Raw genomic sequence first — 13613 nt, forward strand, 5'->3', positions numbered from 1 at the left:
CCATGAATATGTGTTTCTTTTGCAAATCTGAGCTCTGTGTCAAAAGTTACGTTTTCTGGCTGTATTGAGTCCGACTGCCAATTCTGAAATATAGCTTTGGTCTAAGTAGTCAGGGAAAGCTCCTACCTTTAAATTGAATGTGTTGTGTCCTTTTGAGACAGTGGGAAACATGAATATGTGTTTCTTTTGCAAATCTGAGCTCTGTGTCAAAACTTATGGTTTCTGGCTGATTTGAGTCCTACTCCCAATTCTGAGACGCAGCTTTGGTCTAACTCCTAAGGGAAAGCTCGTACTTGAAAATTGAATGTGTTTTGTGCTTTTCAGACTGTGTGGACCATGAATATGTGTTTCTTCTGCAAATCTGAGCTCTATGTCACAAGTTACGTTTTCTGGCTGTATTGAGTCCGACTGCCAATTCTGAAATATAGCTTTGGTCGAAGTAGTCAGGGAAAGCTCCTACCTTTAAATTGAATGTGTTGTGTCCTTTTGAGACAGTGGGAAACATGAATATGTGTTTCTTTTGCAAATCTGAGCTCTGTTTCAAAACTTATCGTTTCTGGCTGATTTGAGTCCTACTCCCAATTCTGAGACGCAGCTTTGGTCTAACTCCTAAGGGAAAGCTCGTACTTGAAAATTGAATGTGTTTTGTGCTTTTCAGACTGTGTGGACCATGAATATGTCTTTCTTTTGCAAATCTGAGCTCTGTGTCAAAAGTTAAGTTTTCTGGCTGAATTGAGTCCTACTGCCAATTCTGAGATACAGCTTTGGTCTAACTCCTCAGGGAAAGCTCGTACTTGAAAATTGAATGTGTTTTGTGCTTTTCAGACTGTGTGGACCATGAATATGTGTTTCTTTTGCAAATCTGAGCTCTGTGTCAAAAGTTACGTTTTCTGGGTGTATTGAGTCCGACTGCCAATTCTGAAATATAGCTTTGGTCTAAGTAGTCAGGGAAAGCTGCTACCTTTAAATTGAATGTGTTGTGTCCTTTTGAGACAGTGGGAAACATGAATATGTGTTTCTTTTGCAAATCTGAGCTCTGTGTCAAAACTTATGGTTTCAGGCTGATTTGAGTCCTACTCCCAATTCTGAGACAGCTTTGGACTAACTCCTAAGGGAAAGCTCGTACTTGAAAATTGAATGTGTTTTGTGCTTTTCAGACTGTGTGGACCATGAATATGTGTTTCTTTTGCAAATCTGAGCTCTGTATCAAAGGTAAGTTTTCTGGATGAATTGAGTCCTACTGCCAATTCTGAGATACAGCTTTGTTCTAACTCCTCAGGGAAAGCTCGTACTTGAAAATTGAATGTGTTTTGTGCTTTTCAGACTGTGTGGACCATGAATATGTGTTTCTTTTGCAAATCTGAGCTCTGTGTCAAAAGTTACGTTTTCTGGCTGTATTGAGTCCGACTGCCAATTCTGAAATATAGCTTTGGTCTAAGTAGTCAGGGAAAGCTGCTACCTTTAAATTGAATGTGTTGTGTCCTTTTGAGACAGTGTGAAACATGAATATGTGTTTCTTTTGCAAATTTGAGCTCTGTGTCAAAAGTTAAGTTTTCTGGCTGAATTGAGTCCTACTGCCAATTCTGAGATACACTTTGTTCTAACTCCTCAGGGAAAGCTCGTACTTGAAAATTGAATGTGTTTTGTGCTTTTCAGACTGTGTGGACCATGAATATGTGTTTCTTTTGCAAATCTGAGCTCTGTATCAAAGGTAAGTTTTCAGGATGAATTGAGTCCTACTGCCAATTCTGAGATACAGCTTTGGTCTAACTCCTAAGGAAAAACTTCCATTTCAAAATTGAATGTGTTTTGTGCTTTTCAGACTGTGTGGACCATGAATATGTGTTTCTTCTGCAAATCTGAGCTCTGTGTCAAAACTTATGGTTTCTGGCTGATTTGAGTCCTACTCCCAATTCTGAGACGCAGCTTTGGTCTAACTCCTAAGGGAAAGCTCGTACTTGAAAATTGAATGTGTTTTGTGCTTTTCAGAGTGTGTGGACCATGAATATGTGTTTCTTTTGCAAATCTGAGCTCTGTGTCAAAAGTTAAGTTTTCTGGCTGAATTGAGTCCTACTGCCAATTCTGAGATACACTTTGGTCTAACTCCTCAGGGAAAGCTCGTACTTGAAAATTGAATGTGTTTTGTGCTTTTCAGACTGTGTGGACCATGAATATGTGTTTCTTTTGCAAATCTGAGCTCTGTGTCAAAAGTTACGTTTTCTGGCTGTATTGAGTCCGACTGCCAATTCTGAAATATAGCTTTGGTCTAAGTAGTCAGGGAAAGCTGCTACCTTTAAATTGAATGTGTTGTGTCCTTTTGAGACAGTGGGAAACATGAATATGTGTTTCTTTTGCAAATCTGAGCTCTGTGTCAAAACTTATGGTTTCTGGCTGATTTGAGTCCTACTCCCAATTCTGAGACAGCTTTGGACTAACTCCTAAGGGAAAGCTCATACTTGAAAATTGAATATGTTTTGTGCTTTTCAGACTGTGTGGACCATGAATATGTGTTTCTTTTGCAAATCTGAGCTCTCTGTCAAAAGTTAAGTTTTCTGGCTGAATTGAGTCCTACTGCCAATTCTGAAATATAGCTTTGGTCTAACTAGTCAGGGAAAGCTCCTACCTTTAAATTGAATGTGTTGTGTCCTTTTGAGACAGTGCGAAACATGAATATGTGTTTCTTTTGCAAATCTGAGCTCTGTGTCAAAACTTATGGTTTCTGGCTGATTTGAGTCCTACTCCCAATTCTGAGACGCAGCTTTGGTCTAACTCCTAAGGGAAAGCTCGTACTTGAAAATTGAATGTGTTTTGTGCTTTTCAGACTGTGTGGACCATGAATATGTGTTTCTTTTGCAAATCTGAGCTCTGTGTCAAAAGTTAAGTTTTCTGGCTAAATTGAGTCCTACTGCCAATTCTGAGATACACTTTGGTCTAACTCCTCAGGGAAAGCTCGTACTTGAAAATTGAATGTGTTTTGTGCTTTTCAGACTGTGTGGACCATGAATATGTGTTTCTTTTGCAAATCTGAGCTCTGTGTCAAAAGTTACGTTTTCTGGCTGTATTGAGTCCTACTGCCAATTCTGAAATATAGCTTTGGTCTAAGTAGTCAGGGAAAGCTGCTACCTTTAAATTGAATGTGTTGTGTCCTTTTGAGACAGTGGGAAACATGAATATGTGTTTCTTTTGCAAATCTGAGCTCTGTGTCAAAACTTATGGTTTCAGGCTGATTTGAGTCCTACTCCCAATTCTGAGACAGCTTTGGACTAACTCCTAAGGGAAAGCTCGTACTTGAAAATTGAATGTGTTTTGTGATTTTCAGACTGTGTGGACCATGAATATGTGTTTCTTTTGCAAATCTGAGCTCTGTGTCAAAAGTTAAGTTTTCTGGCTGAATTGAGTCCTACTGCCAATTCTGAAATATAGCTTTGGTCTAACTAGTCAGGGAAAGCTCCTACCTTTAAATTGAATGTGTTGTGTCCTTTTGAGACAGTGCGAAACATGAATATGTGTTTCTTTTGCAAATCTGAGCTCTGTGTCAAAACTTATGGTTTCTGGCTGATTTGAGTCCTACTCCCAATTCTGAGACGCAGCTTTGGTCTAACTCCTAAGGGAAAGCTCGTACTTGAAAATTGAATGTGTTTTGTGCTTTTCAGACTGTGTGGACCATGAATATGTGTTTCTTTTGCAAATCTGAGCTCTGTGTCAAAAGTTAAGTTTTCTGGCTAAATTGAGTCCTACTGCCAATTCTGAGATACACTTTGGTCTAACTCCTCAGGGAAAGCTCGTACTTGAAAATTGAATGTGTTTTGTGCTTTTCAGACTGTGTGGACCATGAATATGTGTTTCTTTTGCAAATCTGAGCTCTGTGTCAAAAGTTACGTTTTCTGGCTGTATTGAGTCCTACTGCCAATTCTGAAATATAGCTTTGGTCTAAGTAGTCAGGGAAAGCTGCTACCTTTAAATTGAATGTGTTGTGTCCTTTTGAGACAGTGGGAAACATGAATATGTGTTTCTTTTGCAAATCTGAGCTCTGTTTCAAAACTTATCGTTTCTGGCTGATTTGAGTCCTACTCCCAATTCTGAGACGCAGCTTTGGTCTAACTCCTAAGGGAAAGCTCGTACTTGAAAATTGAATGTGTTTTGTGCTTTTCAGACTGTGTGGACCATGAATATGTCTTTCTTTTGCAAATCTGAGCTCTGTGTCAAAAGTTAAGTTTTCTGGCTGAATTGAGTCCTACTGCCAATTCTGAGATACAGCTTTGGTCTAACTCCTCAGGGAAAGCTCGTACTTGAAAATTGAATGTGTTTTGTGCTTTTCAGACTGTGTGGACCATGAATATGTGTTTCTTTTGCAAATCTGAGCTCTGTGTCAAAAGTTACGTTTTCTGGGTGTATTGAGTCCGACTGCCAATTCTGAAATATAGCTTTGGTCTAAGTAGTCAGGGAAAGCTGCTACCTTTAAATTGAATGTGTTGTGTCCTTTTGAGACAGTGGGAAACATGAATATGTGTTTCTTTTGCAAATCTGAGCTCTGTGTCAAAACTTATGGTTTCAGGCTGATTTGAGTCCTACTCCCAATTCTGAGACAGCTTTGGACTAACTCCTAAGGGAAAGCTCGTACTTGAAAATTGAATGTGTTTTGTGCTTTTCAGACTGTGTGGACCATGAATATGTGTTTCTTTTGCAAATCTGAGCTCTGTATCAAAGGTAAGTTTTCTGGATGAATTGAGTCCTACTGCCAATTCTGAGATACAGCTTTGTTCTAACTCCTCAGGGAAAGCTCGTACTTGAAAATTGAATGTGTTTTGTGCTTTTCAGACTGTGTGGACCATGAATATGTGTTTCTTTTGCAAATCTGAGCTCTGTGTCAAAAGTTACGTTTTCTGGCTGTATTGAGTCCGACTGCCAATTCTGAAATATAGCTTTGGTCTAAGTAGTCAGGGAAAGCTGCTACCTTTAAATTGAATGTGTTGTGTCCTTTTGAGACAGTGTGAAACATGAATATGTGTTTCTTTTGCAAATTTGAGCTCTGTGTCAAAAGTTAAGTTTTCTGGCTGAATTGAGTCCTACTGCCAATTCTGAGATACACTTTGTTCTAACTCCTCAGGGAAAGCTCGTACTTGAAAATTGAATGTGTTTTGTGCTTTTCAGACTGTGTGGACCATGAATATGTGTTTCTTTTGCAAATCTGAGCTCTGTATCAAAGGTAAGTTTTCAGGATGAATTGAGTCCTACTGCCAATTCTGAGATACAGCTTTGGTCTAACTCCTAAGGAAAAACTTCCATTTCAAAATTGAATGTGTTTTGTGCTTTTCAGACTGTGTGGACCATGAATATGTGTTTCTTCTGCAAATCTGAGCTCTGTGTCAAAACTTATGGTTTCTGGCTGATTTGAGTCCTACTCCCAATTCTGAGACGCAGCTTTGGTCTAACTCCTAAGGGAAAGCTCGTACTTGAAAATTGAATGTGTTTTGTGCTTTTCAGAGTGTGTGGACCATGAATATGTGTTTCTTTTGCAAATCTGAGCTCTGTGTCAAAAGTTAAGTTTTCTGGCTGAATTGAGTCCTACTGCCAATTCTGAGATACACTTTGGTCTAACTCCTCAGGGAAAGCTCGTACTTGAAAATTGAATGTGTTTTGTGCTTTTCAGACTGTGTGGACCATGAATATGTGTTTCTTTTGCAAATCTGAGCTCTGTGTCAAAAGTTACGTTTTCTGGCTGTATTGAGTCCGACTGCCAATTCTGAAATATAGCTTTGGTCTAAGTAGTCAGGGAAAGCTGCTACCTTTAAATTGAATGTGTTGTGTCCTTTTGAGACAGTGGGAAACATGAATATGTGTTTCTTTTGCAAATCTGAGCTCTGTGTCAAAACTTATGGTTTCTGGCTGATTTGAGTCCTACTCCCAATTCTGAGACAGCTTTGGACTAACTCCTAAGGGAAAGCTCATACTTGAAAATTGAATATGTTTTGTGCTTTTCAGACTGTGTGGACCATGAATATGTGTTTCTTTTGCAAATCTGAGCTCTCTGTCAAAAGTTAAGTTTTCTGGCTGAATTGAGTCCTACTGCCAATTCTGAAATATAGCTTTGGTCTAACTAGTCAGGGAAAGCTCCTACCTTTAAATTGAATGTGTTGTGTCCTTTTGAGACAGTGCGAAACATGAATATGTGTTTCTTTTGCAAATCTGAGCTCTGTGTCAAAACTTATGGTTTCTGGCTGATTTGAGTCCTACTCCCAATTCTGAGACGCAGCTTTGGTCTAACTCCTAAGGGAAAGCTCGTACTTGAAAATTGAATGTGTTTTGTGCTTTTCAGACTGTGTGGACCATGAATATGTGTTTCTTTTGCAAATCTGAGCTCTGTGTCAAAAGTTAAGTTTTCTGGCTAAATTGAGTCCTACTGCCAATTCTGAGATACACTTTGGTCTAACTCCTCAGGGAAAGCTCGTACTTGAAAATTGAATGTGTTTTGTGCTTTTCAGACTGTGTGGACCATGAATATGTGTTTCTTTTGCAAATCTGAGCTCTGTGTCAAAAGTTACGTTTTCTGGCTGTATTGAGTCCTACTGCCAATTCTGAAATATAGCTTTGGTCTAAGTAGTCAGGGAAAGCTGCTACCTTTAAATTGAATGTGTTGTGTCCTTTTGAGACAGTGGGAAACATGAATATGTGTTTCTTTTGCAAATCTGAGCTCTGTGTCAAAACTTATGGTTTCAGGCTGATTTGAGTCCTACTCCCAATTCTGAGACAGCTTTGGACTAACTCCTAAGGGAAAGCTCGTACTTGAAAATTGAATGTGTTTTGTGATTTTCAGACTGTGTGGACCATGAATATGTGTTTCTTTTGCAAATCTGAGCTCTGTGTCAAAAGTTAAGTTTTCTGGCTGAATTGAGTCCTACTGCCAATTCTGAAATATAGCTTTGGTCTAACTAGTCAGGGAAAGCTCCTACCTTTAAATTGAATGTGTTGTGTCCTTTTGAGACAGTGCGAAACATGAATATGTGTTTCTTTTGCAAATCTGAGCTCTGTGTCAAAACTTATGGTTTCTGGCTGATTTGAGTCCTACTCCCAATTCTGAGACGCAGCTTTGGTCTAACTCCTAAGGGAAAGCTCGTACTTGAAAATTGAATGTGTTTTGTGCTTTTCAGACTGTGTGGACCATGAATATGTGTTTCTTTTGCAAATCTGAGCTCTGTGTCAAAAGTTAAGTTTTCTGGCTAAATTGAGTCCTACTGCCAATTCTGAGATACACTTTGGTCTAACTCCTCAGGGAAAGCTCGTACTTGAAAATTGAATGTGTTTTGTGCTTTTCAGACTGTGTGGACCATGAATATGTGTTTCTTTTGCAAATCTGAGCTCTGTGTCAAAAGTTACGTTTTCTGGCTGTATTGAGTCCTACTGCCAATTCTGAAATATAGCTTTGGTCTAAGTAGTCAGGGAAAGCTGCTACCTTTAAATTGAATGTGTTGTGTCCTTTTGAGACAGTGGGAAACATGAATATGTGTTTCTTTTGCAAATCTGAGCTCTGTGTCAAAACTTATGGTTTCAGGCTGATTTGAGTCCTACTCCCAATTCTGAGACAGCTTTGGACTAACTCCTAAGGGAAAGCTCGTACTTGAAAATTGAATGTGTTTTGTGCTTTTCAGACTGTGTGGACCATGAATATGTGTTTCTTTTGCAAATCTGAGCTCTGTGTCAAAAGTTAAGTTTTCTGGCTGAATTGAGTCCTACTGCCAATTCTGAAATATAGCTTTGGTCTAAGTAATCAGGGAAAGCTCCTACCTTTAAATTGAATGTGTTGTGTCCTTTTGAGACAGTGCGAAACATGAATATGTGTTTCTTTTGCAAATCTGAGCTCTGTGTCAAAAGTTAAGTTTTCTGGCTGAATTGAGTCCTACTGCCAATTCTGAGATACACTTTGTTCTATCTCCTCAGGGAAAGCTCGTACTTGAAAATTGAATGTGTTTTGTGCTTTTCAGACTGTGTGGACCATGAATATGTGTTTCTTTTGCAAATCTGAGCTCTGTATCAAAGGTAAGTTTTCTGGATGAATTGAGTCCTACTGCCAATTCTGAGATACAGCTTTGGTCTAACTCCTAAGGAAAAGCTCATACTTGAAAATTGAATATGTTTTGTGCTTTTCAGACTGTGTGGACCATGAATATGTGTTTCTTTTGCAAATCTGAGCTCTGTGTCAAAAGTTAAGTTTTCTGGCTGAATTGAGTCCTACTGCCAATTCTGAAATATAGCTTTGGTCTAACTAGTCAGGGAAAGCTCCTACCTTTAAATTGAATGTGTTGTGTCCTTTTGAGACAGTGGGAAAAATGAATATGTGTTTCTTTTGCAAATCTGAGCTCTGTGTCAAAACTTATGGTTTCTGGCTGATTTGAGTCCTACTCCCAATTCTGAGACGCAGCTTTGGTCTAACTCCTAAGGGAAAGCTCGTACTTGAAAATTGAATGTGTTTTGTGCTTTTCAGACTGTGTGGACCATGAATATGTGTTTCTTTTGCAAATCTGAGCTCTGTGTCAAAAGTTAAGTTTTCTGGCTGAATTGAGTCCTACTGCCAATTCTGAGATACACTTTGGTCTAACTCCTCAGGGAAAGCTCGTACTTGAAAATTGAATGTGTTTTGTGCTTTTCAGACTGTGTGGACCATGAATATGTGTTTCTTTTGCAAATCTGAGCTCTGTGTCAAAAGTTACGTTTTCTGGCTGTATTGAGTCCTACTGCCAATTCTGAAATATAGCTTTGGTCTAAGTAGTCAGGGAAAGCTGCTACCTTTAAATTGAATGTGTTGTGTCCTTTTGAGACAGTGGGAAACATGAATATGTGTTTCTTTTGCAAATCTGAGCTCTGTGTCAAAACTTATGGTTTCAGGCTGATTTGAGTCCTACTCCCAATTCTGAGACAGCTTTGGACTAACTCCTAAGGGAAAGCTCGTACTTGAAAATTGAATGTGTTTTGTGATTTTCAGACTGTGTGGACCATGAATATGTGTTTCTTTTGCAAATCTGAGCTCTGTGTCAAAAGTTAAGTTTTCTGGCTGAATTGAGTCCTACTGCCAATTCTGAAATATAGCTTTGGTCTACCTAGTCAGGGAAAGCTCCTACCTTTAAATTGAATGTGTTGTGTCCTTTTGAGACAGTGCGAAACATGAATATGTGTTTCTTTTGCAAATCTGAGCTCTGTGTCAAAAGTTAAGTTTTCTGGCTGAATTGAGTCCTACTGCCAATTCTGAGATACACTTTGTTCTATCTCCTCAGGGAAAGCTCGTACTTGAAAATTGAATGTGTTTTGTGCTTTTCAGACTGTGTGGACCATGAATATGTGTTTCTTTTGCAAATCTGAGCTCTGTATCAAAGGTAAGTTTTCTGGATGAATTGAGTCCTACTGCCAATTCTGAGATATAGCTTTGGTCTAACTCCTAAGGAAAAGCTTCCATTTCAAAATTGAATGTGTTTTGTGCTTTTCAGACTGTGTGGACCATGAATATGTGTTTCTTTTGCAAATCTGAGCTCTGTGTCAAAAGTTACGTTTTCTGGCTGTATTGAGTCCGACTGCCAATTCTGAAATATAGCTTTGGTCTAAGTAGTCAGGGAAAGCTCCTACCTTTAAATTGAATGTGTTGTGTCCTTTTGAGACAGTGGGAAACATGAATACGTGTTTCTTTTGCAAATCTGAGCTCTGTGTCAAAACTTATGGTTTCTGGCTGATTTGAGTCCTACTCCCAATTCTGAGACGCAGCTTTGGTCTAACTCCTAAGGGAAAGCTCGTACTTGAAAATTGAATGTGTTTTGTGCTTTTCAGACTGTGTGGACCATGAATATGTGTTTCTTTTGCAAATCTGAGCTCTGTGTCAAAGGTAAGTTTTCTGGATGAATTGAGTCCTACTGCCAATTCTGAGATACAGCTTTGTTCAACTCCTCAGGGAAAGCTCGTACTTGAAAATTGAATGTGTTTTGTGCTTTTCAGTCTGTGTGGACCATGAATATGTGTTTCTTTTGCAAATCTGAGCTCTGTGTCAAAAGTTACGTTTTCTGGCTGTATTGAGTCCGACTGCCAATTCTGAAATATAGCTTTGGTCTAAGTAGTCAGGGAAAGCTCCTACCTTTAAATTAAATGTGTTGTGTCCTTTTGAGACAGTGGGAAACATGAATATGTGTTTCTTTTGCAAATCTGAGCTCTGTGTCAAAACTTATGGTTTCTGGCTGATTTGAGTCCTACTCCCAATTCTGAGACAGCTTTGGACTAACTCCTAAGGGAAAGCTCATACTTGAAAATTGAATATGTTTTGTGCTTTTCAGACTGTGTGGACCATGAATATGTGTTTCTTTTGCAAATCTGAGCTCTGTTTCAAAACTTATGGTTTCTGGCTGATTTGAGTCCTACTCCCAATTATGAGACACAGCTTTGGTCTAACTCCTAAGGGAAAGCTCGTACTTGAAAATTGAATGTGTTTTGTGCTTTTCAGACTGTGTGGACCATGAATATGTGTTTCTTTTGCAAATCTGATCTCTGTATCAAAGGTAAGTTTTCTGGATGAATTGAGTCCTACTGCCAATTCTGAGATACAGCTTTGGTCTAACTCCTAAGGAAAAGCTTCCATTTCAAAAGTGAATGTGTTTTGTGCTTTTCAGACTGTGTGGACCATGAATATGTGTTTCTTCTGCAAATCTGAGCTCTATGTCACAAGTTACGTTTTCTGGCTGTATTGAGTCCGACTGCCAATTCTGAGATACACTTTGGTCTAACTCCTCAGGGAAAGCTCGTACTTGAAAATTGAATGTGTTTTGTGCTTTTCAGACTGTGTGGACCATGAATATGTGTTTCTTTTGCAAATCTGAGCTCTGTGTCAAAAGTTACGTTTTCTGGCTGTATTGAGTCCGACTGCCAATTCTGAAATATAGCTTTGGTCTAAGTAGTCAGGGAAAGCTCCTACCTTTAAATTGAATGTGTTGTGTCCTTTTGAGACAGTGGGAAACATGAATACGTGTTTCTTTTGCAAATCTGAGCTCTGTGTCAAAACTTATGGTTTCTGGCTGATTTGAGTCCTACTCCCAATTCTGAGACGCAGCTTTGGTCTAACTCCTAAGGGAAAGCTCGTACTTGAAAATTGAATGTGTTTTGTGCTTTTCAGACTGTGTGGACCATGAATATGTGTTTCTTTTGCAAATCTGAGCTCTGTGTCAAAGGTAAGTTTTCTGGATGAATTGAGTCCTACTGCCAATTCTGAGATACAGCTTTGTTCTAACTCCTCAGGGAAAGCTCGTACTTGAAAATTGAATGTGTTTTGTGCTTTTCAGACTGTGTGGACCATGAATATGTGTTTCTTTTGCAAATCTGAGCTCTGTGTCAAAAGTTACGTTTTCTGGCTGTATTGAGTCCGACTGCCAATTCTGAAATATAGCTTTGGTCTAAGTAGTCAGGGAAAGCTCCTACCTTTAAATTAAATGTGTTGTGTCCTTTTGAGACAGTGGGAAACATGAATATGTGTTTCTTTTGCAAATCTGAGCTCTGTGTCAAAACTTATGGTTTCTGGCTGATTTGAGTCCTACTCCCAATTCTGAGACAGCTTTGGACTAACTCCTAAGGGAAAGCTCATACTTGAAAATTGAATATGTTTTGTGCTTTTCAGACTGTGTGGACCATGAATATGTGTTTCTTTTGCAAATCTGAGCTCTGTTTCAAAACTTATGGTTTCTGGCTGATTTGAGTCCTACTCCCAATTATGAGACACAGCTTTGGTCTAACTCCTAAGGGAAAGCTCGTACTTGAAAATTGAATGTGTTTTGTGCTTTTCAGACTGTGTGGACCATGAATATGTGTTTCTTTTGCAAATCTGATCTCTGTATCAAAGGTAAGTTTTCTGGATGAATTGAGTCCTACTGCCAATTCTGAGATACAGCTTTGGTCTAACTCCTAAGGAAAAGCTTCCATTTCAAAAGTGAATGTGTTTTGTGCTTTTCAGACTGTGTGGACCATGAATATGTGTTTCTTCTGCAAATCTGAGCTCTATGTCACAAGTTACGTTTTCTGGCTGTATTGAGTCCGACTGCCAATTCTGAGATACACTTTGGTCTAACTCCTCAGGGAAAGCTCGTACTTGAAAATTGAATGTGTTTTGTGCTTTTCAGACTGTGTGGACCATGAATATGTGTTTCTTTTGCAAATCTGAGCTCTGTTTCAAAAGTTACGTTTTCTGGCTGTATTGAGTCCGACTGCCAATTCTGAAATATAGCTTTGGTCTAAGTAGTCAGGGAAAGCTCCTACCTTTAAATTGAATGTGTTGTGTCCTTTTGAGACAGTGGGAAACATGAATATGTGTTTCTTTTGCAAATCTGAGCTCTGTGTCAAAACTTATGGTTTCTGGCTGATTTGAGTCCTACTCCCAATTATGAGACACAGCTTTGGTCTAACTCCTAAGGGAAAGCTCGAACTTGAAAATTGAATGTGTTTTGTGATTTTCAGACTGTGTGGACCATGAATATGTGTTTCTTTTGCAAATCTGATCTCTGTATCAAAGGTAAGTTTTCTGGATGAATTGAGTCCTACTGCCAATTCTGAAATATAGCTTTGGTCTAACTCCTAAGGAAAAGCTTCCATTTCAAAAGTGAATGTGTTTTGTGCTTTTCAGACTGTGTGGACCATGAATATGTGTTTCTTCTGCAAATCTGAGCTCTATGTCACAAGTTACGTTTTCTGGCTGTATTGAGTCCGACTGCCAATTCTGAAATATAGCTTTGGTCTAAGTAGTCAGGGAAAGCTCCTACCTTTAAATTGAATGTGTTGTGTCCTTTTGAGACAGTGGGAAACATGAATATGTGTTTCTTTTGCAAATCTGAGCTCTGTTTCAAAACTTATGGTTTCTGGCTGATTTGAGTCCTACTCCCAATTCTGAGACGCAGCTTTGGTCTAACTCTTAGGGAAAGCTCGTACTTGAAAATTGAATGTGTTTTGTGCTTTTCAGACTGTGTGGACCATGAATATGTGTTTCTTTTGCAAATCTGAGCTCTGTGTCAAAAGTTAAGTTTTCTGGCTGAATTGAGTCCTACTGCCAATTCTGAGATACAGCTTTGGTCTAACTCCTAAGGAAAAGCTTCCATTTCAAAAGTGAATGTGTTTTGTGCTTTTCAGACTGTGTGGACCATGAATATGTGTTTCTTTTGCAAATCTGAGCTCTGTGTCAAAAGTTAAGTTTTCTGGTTGAATTGAGTCCTACTGCCAATTCTGAGATACACTTTGTTCTAACTCCTCAGGGAAAGCTCGTACTTGAAAATTGAATGTGTTTTGTGCTTTTCAGACTGTGTGGACCATGAATATGTGTTTCTTTTGCAAATCTGAGCTCTGTATCAAAGGTAAGTTTTCAGGATGAATTGAGTCCTACTGCCAATTCTGAGATACAGCTTTGGTCTAACTCCTAAGGAAAAACTTCCATTTCAAAATTGAATGTGTTTTGTGCTTTTCAGACTGTGTGGACCATGAATATGTGTTTCTTCTGCAAATCTGAGATCTATGTCAAAAGTTACGCTTTCTGGCTGTATTGAGTCCGACTGCCAATTCTGAAATATAGCTTTGGTCTAAGTAGTCAGGGAAAGCTCCTACCTTTAAAT

The sequence above is a fragment of the Pituophis catenifer genome, unplaced genomic scaffold (genome assembly GCF_029215685.1).
Source record: "Pituophis catenifer annectens isolate HBS135680 unplaced genomic scaffold, rPitCat1.0.hap2 SCAF_1, whole genome shotgun sequence".
In the NCBI taxonomy this organism is placed as follows: domain Eukaryota; kingdom Metazoa; phylum Chordata; class Lepidosauria; order Squamata; family Colubridae; genus Pituophis; species Pituophis catenifer.